We start from the raw sequence: 12574 nt of genomic DNA on the forward strand, positions 1-12574 counted from the left end.
TAAATAAGTAAATGATCGTTAAGTGCATACACAACGATGTAAACTTTGTCCGTAACTGCAATTCGCGGACGACAGAAACCAGCGTTTGGCATTCACATATATGGGGATCACCATTACTGTTACACTGAAGTTATTCGATAATTAATGGCGGCAACCCTGCAGTAACTTCTGACGTATGTCATTCGTGGCCTTTGTCAAACCTTTACGTCCAAAAACTTTCTAGTTTAACATTAATCGCTTTAGAAATTAATAACTGTAGCTGTCTTCGCCAATTACAGAATTCTGTTTTTCAGCCAAGTCTCTACAACGGACGTCGTAAAGACATAAAGAAATAATGCGCAAGAATACAAAAGAAGGTCCGGATACGCTTTGACAATGAACTTATTATTGCTGCTCGCAATAGGATCGAGTGATGCCTAAGTTGCACGATGGCATTTTTATGGAGCTCCTGTTTTCCATTCTCCTAATGGAACTGCAGAGAAAACCTTCTCATATTCTCTCGCACTGACTGCGCTTTGCTTTGCTATGGCACTTTGAGCGGAGAATGGAAAATACATTTCTCACAGCGGAGCATTCTTCCCGTCATCCAAGAATACCACCTCTTCAGCGTTTTCCTCCACAATTTCCTTACGCGAGCCAATTCAGCGTCCCTTGGCATTTTTGTCTGGACTCCAGCAACGAGGCACTGAGGAAAGGCTGCGCGTTTCTCTGCCCGTTCTTCAGCTCCGAGATAAAGCCGGCACATTCGCGCCGGTGCGTTTTAAAGACCCTCCTAGGATAATAGCTGGTCGCCCGGCGCCGCTCTGTCCCTGGTTTGTAAATACCCTTCTCAGCAATACTGCGCTGTACTGCAACTCCTTATCTTCTTTCCCCTTTTTCTCTCGAAGAAGCATTACGGTAATGCATTTTCTATTCCACCTTTTTACGCTGTTCATAAATATGTTAAATAAACAGGAAGGTACACCATCAGCACGATCAGAATTTTATTATTTCTACACTATGTGATCAAAAGTATCCGAACACCTGACTGAAAATTACTTACAAGTTCCTGGCGCCCACCATCAGTAATGCTGGAATTCAATACGGTGCTGGCCCACCCTTACCTTCCACTCTCTTCCGCCACACACCGTCAGGTGGCTTGCGGAGTATGGATGTAGATGTAGAAATCAGGTGGTAGAAGTTTTTTTGGCATTTACCGCCTTGATGAGTGGCTTATGACCAGCCGCTCGACCATGAAATCCAAATTTTCTCACCTCCTACCTAACTGTCATAGTACTTGCAGTGTATCCTGATGCAGTTTGGAATTCCTGTGTTATGTTCAGGATAGATGTCTGCCTATTACACATTACGACCCTCTTCAACTGTCGGCGGTCTCTGACACGCTATCACCTGACCTCGTTCGAAGCTCTTGACTTCTGCGGAGTGCCCCATTCTGCTCTTTCACGACGTTTAATGACTACTGAGGTCGCTGATATGGAGCACCTGGCAGTGGGTGGCAGCACAATGCACATGATATGAAAAACGTATGTTTTTGGGGGCGTCTGGATACTTTTTATCACATAGTGTACCTTCCCATGGTAAAAAACATACAGCATGAAATCTCAAGCACTTTTCCTCTCACAGTCATCTAATAACCACTATTGGATAAACAATCACTTTTTCATGCACTACGTTCGCGCTGTATGCATCCTTATTACTTCTGTCTTCATCAGGTAGTAGCTTCAGTCTTTTCTGCTCTCTCTCGGACAGCATAAACGAGCTTCTTTGGTGCAGCTATCATCCACTCACTTCACTGTATTCTCGCCCACCTCATTATCATTATCATTATAGTAAAAAGTACATCTTCCACTCTAATCTCATCCCTGACCGTCGGGATTGGCGCTCTAGTGGGTAAAGTGAGTGTCTGGTTACTGAAAGATCGTGCCATCGAATCCCAATTAAACCTTGAAATTTTTCAGTCTGCCTTTACCCCCGTCTTCACGTCTCAGTGACGTGAAGATATGCCAGGAACTGCACCTAGTTCGGATTCTGCGTTAAACTGTAGAACCCTTTTCCGTGGTACTATTACTGGTTTAATTTAGAGGCATGAAAGTCGCCTAAGTGGCTCAATATCAATCTAGAGAGCGACTCCCATCCAATCACGCCATACGCCTCCTTTTTTATGCTCACTAACTTACTTGTTTCGCTGTCTCTCTTACTAAATACCATCCCGTGTGATAGACTCTCCCTGGCGCCATCTGCTCTTGCTAAAACATTCCTTTCGTCTACAGATTCTTTGTTCTTTTCGTGACCCAGCCGTCAGCTTCCTCTCATATTTTAAGACGTAATTAACTTTGGTATCTCATTTAATAACTGTATTTACGATCAGGTAATTAAGTAAAGAAATTGAGGACAAGTGGAGACATGACGGAACTTCGTAAATAAGAGTCGAAGACAGAACCAACGTTATAAGTATATTAAATACAATCTTTAAGTTCATTCAATCAATTAACGTGATGTTGTCGAAAGGGGTGAGAGAGCGTACTTCAGCTGTTCATCTATACAGGTTATTAGACAGGCAGACAATGCTTGGCCAACAGGAGAAAATCACACTTAATGATAACACCCGATAAAATGAGCCGGCCGTTGTGGCCGAGTGGTTCTAGGTGCTTTAGTCTGGAACCGCGCGACCGCTACTGTCACAGTTTCGAATTCTGCCCCGGGCATAGATGTGTGTGATGTCCTTAGCTTAGTTAGGTTTAAATGGTTCTAAGTTCTAAGGGACTGATGACCTCAGATGTTAAGTCCCATAGTGCTCAGAACCATTTGAACCATTTGATAAAGTGAATGCCATCGAGCCAGAGGTCCTGACAAAGAATACCACGACGACAGCTGAGCGTTTAGCGCCACCTAAGTTCCCGTGTGTGTGACTCAGGGTTTCGGCTGTGGTCATACTTTCGAGCTGTCATCATACTATTTAATAATAGAGTTACTGTTGTCAGTGAGCAGCAAAATGCTTAAACGATTTTCCTAAACTTCTGACGCTTCAGATCTCAGGAACACTGCTACAACATGGCGTCTGAACTACTGATATGTTTGGTCCAGACGCGAACTATACTTGTTACAAAACCACGATAAGATTTTTTGACAGTTCTAAATAAGTAAGCTACACCTTGGGTTCTAGTTAAATACGCCTCTCCGAAATAAATCACTTGACGAACCAAAGTGGTCCTAGTTTCTACAGTCAAACCCAACTTTGTGTTTTATAGCAGTTCTGGATGGACCATTCTAAGATTCCAGGCACAGGTCCTATGCATGAAAGCACTGAAGTTCCTACAAAGCACCATCTTGGCAATATTTGATAATTTTTTTAATTCAACTAAGCATTAAATCGCAAAAATCACAGAAAAACCCATTTTCACATATCTGCCATTATTACCTATTTACCATTACTCGACCAACGTCGCACTATCCACAAAATCGATAGGCAAATTTGTAAATTCATTGATTACTGAAGTTTCTGAATTAATTCTTAGGCTCAAGTGCTTAATATTCTTTAGTTTAAATAAAGATAAAATTTTATACCCATTCTTTACGGCTGTGGAATCACACATGCGTCTTTCCAATGCTTGTTGAAAAACCTTGAGTTTCGGTTTTTTAATTATTTCGGCATTAGAAGCCTATGTTGCCGGCCGGAGTGGCCGAGCGGTTCAAGGCGCTAGTCTGGAACAGCGTGACCGCTACGGTCGCAGGTTCGAATCCTGCCTCGGGCATGGATGTGTGTAATGTCCTTAGGTTAGTTAGGTTTAAGTAGTTCTAAGTTCTAGGGGACTGACGACCTCAGAAGTTAAGTCCCATAGTGCTCAGAGCCATTTGAACCATTTTTGAAGCCTACGTCTCACCGGCATAAGTAAAAACTGGGTAATAGACACTGATTGTAACCTTGTCTGACCCGATAGCTGAGTGGTCAGCATGACAGATTGCCGTTCTACTGGCCCGGGTTTGATTCCCGGCTGGTTCGGGAATTTTCTCCTCTCACGGACTGGGTGTTGGGCTGTTTTCATCATCATTTCATCGTCATCCGGCGCATAGGTCGAACAATGTGGCGTCGAATGTAATGAGACCTGCCCCGCAAAGGGTCTCCCGGCCAATGGCGCCAAACGTTCATTTCCATTTTCATTGTACCCTTACTTTTTCAGACACATCGAAAGTGCCAGTTCTCCAAACACTAATTTGGTCACCAAAAATACTTTAGGTAGGTTTTATTCTTCGGTTTATTTATTTTGTTGTCCCGCCAGACATTATCTGCTACGTCGCGAATGCAAAAATCTTATCATCTGCTTTTACGACTTCCTCTTTCATTTACACATTTTTATTTTGTGTTGATTGTACATTAGCCCTCTTGTAATATATTTTCATGCCTTCTTTCAAACTAGCTCTAATAAATTTTCTCGTTAGTTGCTGAAGCATATCTGCATTAGAAATATCAGAGTGGCTTGAATACATTGATGGATACAAGACCATCGAGAACATCGAATTTGCTACAACAGCTGGAGACAAGAAGAATCGTATTCTAGTTAAGTCTGTCGCTGCTCAAGCCCTGATGGATGGTCCTGCTGTTTTCTGCAGTTATGAACTTCAATAAATTATTTTCCTAGGAGACTCATCAGTCGTGAGAAGCGTCTCATGAAAATAAAACAGTATCTAAAATGATAATGGAAGATTAGAAAAGAAAAACAGTTCGACTGTTGGTCTTCATAAGCTGCGATATCCCTCCACACGCATCCGCAACTGCGTGTACGCAGTGCCAAGCAGAATGCGTGGAACACGGCGGAGACCATCAGTCGCGTAGAACGGCTCTCGCGAGGCGAGCATACGAGCAATTACGCAATCTCGCCATACTGGACGCTACGGCGCCGTTCCACTTGATGTGATGGGGCACGCAGTGGATCGCAAATCTCGCCTACCATCCATTCTGTGGCAGGGGCCATGCTGTGTTTACGTATTCTGCAGGGGTGTAACGCCTAACAGTGCTCCACGTTGCATATGCAGCACGGTAGACGAGTACGTACTACGTTTTTATCATAATCTGCGGTCTGCTTTTCGTGTTCAACCATTCAGAGAAAAATTACAATTTACGTCTACATATATATCATCCACAGTCCACCTTGCAATGTGTGGCGGAGGGTAATTCTCGTACGAATACCATTTATTTATCCTGCTGCCTGTTTCGCGAGAGAGACGATGAGGTTTAACAACAGAAGTAAGGTCGAACAGTAATGTTCATTTCTATATTTTTCCGTGACGCTTCTCTTACAGTATCCGCCACTGTAGTTTGATCATTTCCGTAAAAAACCAGCGCTTACTGCACGAAACCACCGTCTTCGGCATTTCTTGGCCTACTGCATTAAACCCCACAGGGTAAGGGCCCCCCTGAAGTCTCAGAAGTCCGTAGAACGAGGATTTTGTAAGCTACCGCTTTCATTGATAGTATAATGTTTCTTAGTATCTTTCTAACGTATCTCAGTTCTTTCCTTCTTTTTTAGAGCTGGTCATCGCACTTTAGATCTCCACATGCAACCTGCTCTTGAGGTTTTGCGCTTATGACAATTTCCAGTCAACATTTTACACGTTTTCTGGTTATGGTCACATGTAATATTGTAAAATAACTATCATTTAATAAAACTGACATTACTCTGGATCTAATCTACAAGTACATTTCCTGATTCAAAACACGTGAGGCGGCTACGGTGGTGTTAAATTGTGCTGTTTAGTTTTTCTTCTGCAGTCAGTTTTAAGTACGTTAGCAGGGCACTAGACAAATTGTTTCTCCAATACCTCTTTCAGACCTGATTTTTTTTTTTTGCTGGCGGAAAGAAAGTTTCTCTTTATACCCTAACGCTTTTAGGTGATTTTGTAATGAGTTTAGCTGCAAGAGTTATACAAATATATGTAGCTGTTTTCATTGTATACTTTGTACACTTGGGTTCTTTTTATGGACTAAAATAATTATTTTTCAAATATTCATTGTTGTAGTAAGTACACTGATAATTTAGTAATCACCATGAGAAATAACAATAATAATATCCGGTTGTACAGTGGAGTATATCTAGCCAACAACAACCGTGTATACTGGCGGTCACAAGCTGCTGCGCTCTGCTACTTTCACTTGTCGATAGTTTTACCGTGATGCCCAAGAGGTGGGACATCCAGAGATGTGTAAATGAAGTTTAATGTACGCTACTTTAGCCAGTGGGTCTGAAAGGGTATATGTTCCTTCTCCTATACATGTCAAAAACTATATACACAAAAATGTGTTTGTTTTCATTCTCGCGTTCTGTTCCAACAGGAAACAGAAAAGTTTTATTTGTGGTTGATCGGATTATGAACAGAACACGAATACTATTATGGAATATGAAGCGTCTGTTACTTTGGATTCCTACACGTTCGGATATTAAAACTACGTGAAATACCGCCATTGAAGCTACTATTATCAAAGATCCAGCAGCTACAGGGATCTCTCTCATACCCCATATACCAATTATCCCAATCAATTTATCCAGTCATTTTAAGCGACGTCTGTTTGTAATCAAGGTTTTGTTTGTATTAACAACAATCAAGGCTCATGAACAAAGAGAGGGGAAGAGAACATGGACAGAAAGGGGGGGAGGAGAAAATGGACATAGAAAGGGGGAAGAATGATGTGGACGAGGGGCAAGGGAACGAGAAGAGGGGAAGAGAGAGGAACAGCACGAGGTGATGGATAAAGAGAGGGCGAAGGAGGAGAACAGAAAGAGGGAGAAGGAGGCGGTTAGGACGTATATTCAATTCCAGTAGTTATTTAGCAATTGCCAAGCATTGCCGGGCACGCTAGGTCATTTACGCTAAATATTCTCAATCATGTAGTATATAGGATTTTACAGCTTTGAAAATTCATAAAAAATATTTCATAGTGCCTATGGAGATGATGGTAGTGTCAGTTTGTCGCGAAATGCATCAAGTTTTGTCTCGCGTAGTTCTCTAGTGCCGAATCTCACCGTAAAGAGCGCTAGCGGCTGTTGTGCTAAAGATGGCTGCCCTCACTGGACCCGAGTGGGTTAGCTGTGTGTTTTGGTTTGAAGAATCGAAGTCGGCGACAACAGTTACGCGTACTTTCCGCACCAGTAGGCCTACAATTTAGGAGTGGCATAAATCTTTTGTGGAAACGGGATCATCTGTAAGACACAGGAAATCATCAGGTCATCAAAGCAAATCTGTCGACAACGTTTTGTCAACATCCCTACGAAATCGACCTGGTGTGCATCTCGTGAAATGCAAGTCCCACACAACTGCTGTTTGGTGTGTGTTGGGAACCCGTTTAAATTTGAAACCGTACAGACTGACGATCGTATGAGCAAGAAAGGGCAGTGGTAAAATTGCTCGCAAGAACTTCTGCGCAGATATGTTAAATCGATTACACAAGAATGAACATTTCTTGGACAAGATCATCTTTTTTGCCGAGTCGACTTTTCACTTAAGTGGAAACATTAACACACACAACTGTAGTATTTGAGGTAGTGAAAATCCACATCAAACTTTGCAACATGTTCGTGATACCAATAACCTGGACGTTTTCTGTGCATTGAGCAAGAACTAAGTGTACGACTCCTTTTTTCCGTGAGAGAACCATCAACGGGATAATGTACCTGGATATGTTACAACAATTTTTGATTCCACAGATCGACAAGGAAGACCATGCAAGATGGTGTACGACCCCATAACTTGGCTGATGTCAGTAACCGCTCTCCAGGTCAATAGATTGGCCGTAATGCACCAATTGCATGGCGTCCACGTTCCCCAGACCTTACACTATTCGATGTTTTTTTATGGGGATTAATCCTGTGCCGGCATCTCTACCTGAACCTAGAGCTAGAATTTACATCGCCATTGAGTAAGTTACACCTGCACTGCTACAGCGAGTTTGGGAAGAAACTGACTTCTGATGGAATGTGTCCAGGATAACCAACGGAAGCCACATACATCTTAAGTTTAAGGTAAAAAAACTGTATGTGTTTCCTTACAAAATAACACTAAACCCAGCTCTGTATCAATAAATTTATATGAATTTTTTAAGTTGTGAAGTCCTTTTAGAAATACCCTATCCTTGGTGTCGGTTTGACGTGTGCTATATACCGCCATCATTGTGTTGCGATCTTAATGTGCAGCAGCGTACGTGTCAAGAAAAGGAAGGGACGCTGCAAGATGTTTCATCATACGGTAGCGGGAGAGCACCTCTGGCCTCTGTAGTGGCTGGCTCCTGCTACGAGTTGTCAGCAGGGCAGATGAAAAGACGCGAGCGAAGTGTAAGACGTGGCTCTGTTTTACAGCGCGTCTGCCCACCCAGTTCTCTGCCGACGAGAAAAGGATCCAATTAACTTTTGCCAAAGCCGGCCTGGCGGAAAAGAGCAGCGGTGCGGTGGTAATAAAGACGGCCGCGCCAGGTTATTGCGTTACCCTAATTAAGTGGTGCCCCCCCCCCACCCACCCACACACCTCGTTCAACAGAAACACTACTCCAGTACGAGTGGTGGCAGCCCGAAAACCCCGCGCCAACAGTGTGAAGAAGTGGCGTACTTTTTTATGACTGACACGTGTGTGGGTGCGGATCGTAGAGGAAGAAGGCCATTACCACGGCAGTCTGGCGTGCTGTCCAACCGGGCGGGACGCGTCAAGTTTCGCTGTGGGGCCCGGAGAGCTCTAAAAACTTTTACGAGCGCCGAACAGATACGTATCCGCCACATTGACACAGAGGTAAGGTGGGAAGTTTCTGGTCTCGGACCAATATTTGTTGTGTCAGCGGATATTACTTCGGAAAATATTTCCCTCTTTTTTGTTATGGTTCTACGTGTTCTTGACACCGACGTAATCACGGAAATGTATCCTTTCCGCACTAAAGGAAAGAACTAGCCTCAGTTTTTAGTTTAAATTCATTGAATTAGGATTGGGGATGCAATCAATGGCATGCAGTAATATCAGTCACTTAGTTCCACAAACGCTTAAGCTTGTTATGTACACAATCGATAATCGAAGCAAAGTTGACTGCGACACCTACTAAGCTTTCTGAACGTAACTAAAAATGTGATTTACATTTACTTTGTACATCGGACATGTTTACGACAACAGTAGAATATTGCAGACTGCTTACTGCTTCAAATGATAAAATATAATCCTCCCGTGATTTTATTATAGAATTACTGTAACAAATCTATATTTCAAATGTTGTATTCGCTTTAAAACCGTATCCTTTGTTTTGCTATCACGAAATTAAGATCGACATCAGCTATACGCCATAGCAGGATAACGGGTTGCATGAAAGGGAGGCAACTCTTTTGGCTAATTGAGCAGTTCTGCTGTATATAAAGAAGGTACCTGTTGCATAACATTTACGCTTAGTTAAATGACTGTTTGTGGACAACGACCTTGCCGCAGTGGATACACCGGTTCCCGGGAGATCACCGAAGTTAAGCGCTTTAGGGCATGGCAGGCACTTGGATGAATGACCATCCAGCCGCCATGCGCTGTTGCTATTTTTCGGCGTGCACTCAGCCTGTGATGCCAGTTCAGGAGCTACTCGACCGAATAGTAGCGGCTTCGGACAAAAATACCATCATAACGACCGGGAGAGCGGGGTGCTGACCCCACGCCCCTCCTATCCACATCCTCCTCTCAGGATGATCCGGCCGTCGGATGCTCCCGGTAGGCCACTCGTGGTGTGAAGACGGAGTGCAGGTTTTTTTTAAAAAAGAGACTGTTTGTAAAGGTAACATTCATTCAGGAGATGCTGAAGAACAAAAGATGGCGATTTACCCTTATAATCGTAATCGAAATGTATCAGCTCAGTATTACTGAAATACAAATCGTAAGGTTACATATTCTGAAATCTAAAAAAAACAGTCGGAAAAATATAACTGCATTTTGTAATAAGAACGAAATTCCTTTAAGGTCCTATACTTAACGCATAAATTCTCAGTCCTTTTAAATACCATGAAAGCTTACTTATTTTTCCTCCACGGCGGTAGACAGTCTTCAGCGTATAATAGTGCACTCAAGTACTGCTGCTACCACATTACCACACAGTCAAATTTCATATGCAATAGAAAAAGTATTGTAAATTTATTGTAATACAAAACTAGACAGTGCAATCCTTCAGGCAGTATAATTCTATTACTATGTGCGTTTTTATACTTTCCTGACATCCTATCCCTTAAACTTGTGGGGGGAGGGATGTTAATAAATCTGTTTTGAGGAGGGTCTAAGCACCACTTGAGACTGAGTAATGTTCCGCTTGGTCCTGTGCACATACAGCGCATTTTTTTTTTTTTTTTTTTTACAGCGTCCAACCAAACGTTGGTTGACAAGAGTGTGTAATGAATTAATAATTCATTGATTGGTGTGAAAGAAGCAGTAGGCGACAATAAAAAATAACAGTGAAGAGAAATATGTGTGATACTAAAAATTTGGGTTACTCCCAGGCTAATTGGTTAAGGCAATTGGCAGTGACAACCATCAGGTCGAGAGTTTCAGTTACAGATTGGCACTTATGTTCCGATTAAAGCTGATATCATTCTCTGAGAATTGTTCTTTCAGACGATGAATTTAGTGCAGACTGAAGAAAGCTTTTCAGACAAAGCAGAGTTAGAAATATGTCTCGAAGAATCTTTTCGCTTGTACCAATAAATGCTCTAAGTGGAAAAATATCAATAAAAAGAAATTTTATTGCTGTGGTACTAACAAAACGCGTTCCCTCATTCGGCCCACAAGGATAACGTTCCATACGTCGATGAAATGTGATATACGGGATGTTTCAGAAGTGGTGGTCAATATTCAGGGATGTAACAGGAATGATCATTCGAATAAAAAAAAGTCAACTAAACATGGGGTCTAAAACGCTTACCTTAAGAGCTAAGAGCAATTCTTGATTTTCGATACTGTGAAACAAATCTCTTCTACAGCAAGCTCATTGCTTTCCATATTTTGCGGTAGTATGGACCAAAACAAGAAAACTACGTCCTGAGCACTTCTTCAGTAGAAGATTTGTGTTTCAAAATAGCGAAAATGAGCAAAGGATCATAGTCCTTAATTTATGCGTTTTAGGGCACATGTTTAGTGGCCAATTTTTTCTTATTTCAGTCCATACTGCCACTTCCCAAAGTATGGAAAGCTTGCAGTAGATGAGATCTGTAAGAGATCTGTTTCACAGAGAACATTTCTTTATTGCAGAACCTGGCGCAGTAACAGCTCACGCAGAAATGTGTCAGAGAAAACATTGTTGTGTGAACACTCATCTCTGTGTTTCTAACTGTTCGCTTAGTACGAACTAAGAAATTAATTTATTATACAAATAGGCTGAATATTCGTCTACGAAGATTCTCTGGTACAGGAAGGGGTTTCGGTACGCTTCTCCTATACGATTCTAGAGTGGTGAAGGTGAGGGTACTAAACCGTTCTCCGTCGTAACGACTTCACCGAAGAAAACGCGACAATCTGGAACAGGTTTGCAAACTGCTTGCTAGAGCACTGGATTGCCCTGGAGGAGGTACCTGGGAGTAGAGGAGGGTGCGCGCTTTTAGAGCGGGAGCGCGCAGTTTAGCGGAGGAGGGGATAAAGGGGGCAACGGAGAGAAGAGGAAGAAACGGAGGAAAGAAGAAGACAAATAGAGAAAGGGCAATGGGACCGTAGTAAATTACTTCCATCAGCGGCGAAATCCGCGATTCTGCGCGGGGATTAGGCGGCTGCACGTCGTAGCTCGCTGTATCGACAGTGGCGGCCAGTAATCCGGCAGTTCTTCGGGAGCTGACGCGCCCCGGTTCGCCTGCGCCATCCCGAGTCGCCCTGGGGCAAATGCTAATGCGCAACCAGGCCAGCCTCCCGCCGCGGAATTCGGCGCCCGCTTAAAGCGTATGGAAATTAATTCAGCCCCTTAAATTATTGCAACGACCGGGGAACGAGATCGCGGTGGCAAGAGGATAAACAAACATTGGCTCGGCGAATGTTGCAATCTACAGTGAGCGCTGCAACTTGGTCCCGGACTTGGCGCTTTTCTCGCGTCAGCGGCATCTTAAACCAATGAAATTACACTACTGGCCATTAAAATCGCTAAACCAAGAAGAAATGCAGATGATAAACAGGTATTCATTGGACAAATATATTATACTAGAACTGATATATGATTACACATTCACGCAATTTGGGTGCATAGATCCTGAGAAATCAGTACGCTGAACAACCACCTCTGGCCGCAATAACAGCCTTGATACGCCTGGCCATTGACTCAAACACGGCTTGGATGGCGTGTACAGGTACAGCTGCCCATGCAGCTTCAACACGATACCACAGTTCATCAAGAGTAGTGACTGGCGTATTGTGACGAGCCAGTTGCTCGGCCACGAATGACCAAACGTTTTCAATTGGTGAGAGATCTGGAGAATGTGCTGGCCAGGGCAGCAGTCGAACATTTTCTGTATCCAGAAAGGCCCGTACAGGACCTGCAACATGCGGTCGTGCATTATCCTGCTGAAATGTACGTTTTCGCGGGGTTCGAAGTAAGGGTAGAGCC

General features: G+C 43.1%; 1 protein-coding gene and 1 non-coding gene across 4 annotated transcripts in view; one reads left to right on the plus strand and one right to left on the minus strand.

Moving 5' to 3' along the window:
- The window catches only part of LOC126283955 (protein still life, isoform SIF type 1), a 1235171-nt gene that overhangs the window by 811456 nt on the left and 411141 nt on the right, over positions 1–12574 (minus strand). The window lies entirely within an intron of this gene.
- Positions 3671–3752, plus strand: Trnas-gga (transfer RNA serine (anticodon GGA)). Its single transcript is given in 2 exon segments — positions 3671–3708; positions 3718–3752. It is a non-coding gene; the product is annotated as a tRNA-Ser (tRNA).

Source organism: Schistocerca gregaria, chromosome 8 (genome assembly GCF_023897955.1).
Source record: "Schistocerca gregaria isolate iqSchGreg1 chromosome 8, iqSchGreg1.2, whole genome shotgun sequence".
NCBI lineage: Eukaryota > Metazoa > Arthropoda > Insecta > Orthoptera > Acrididae > Schistocerca > Schistocerca gregaria.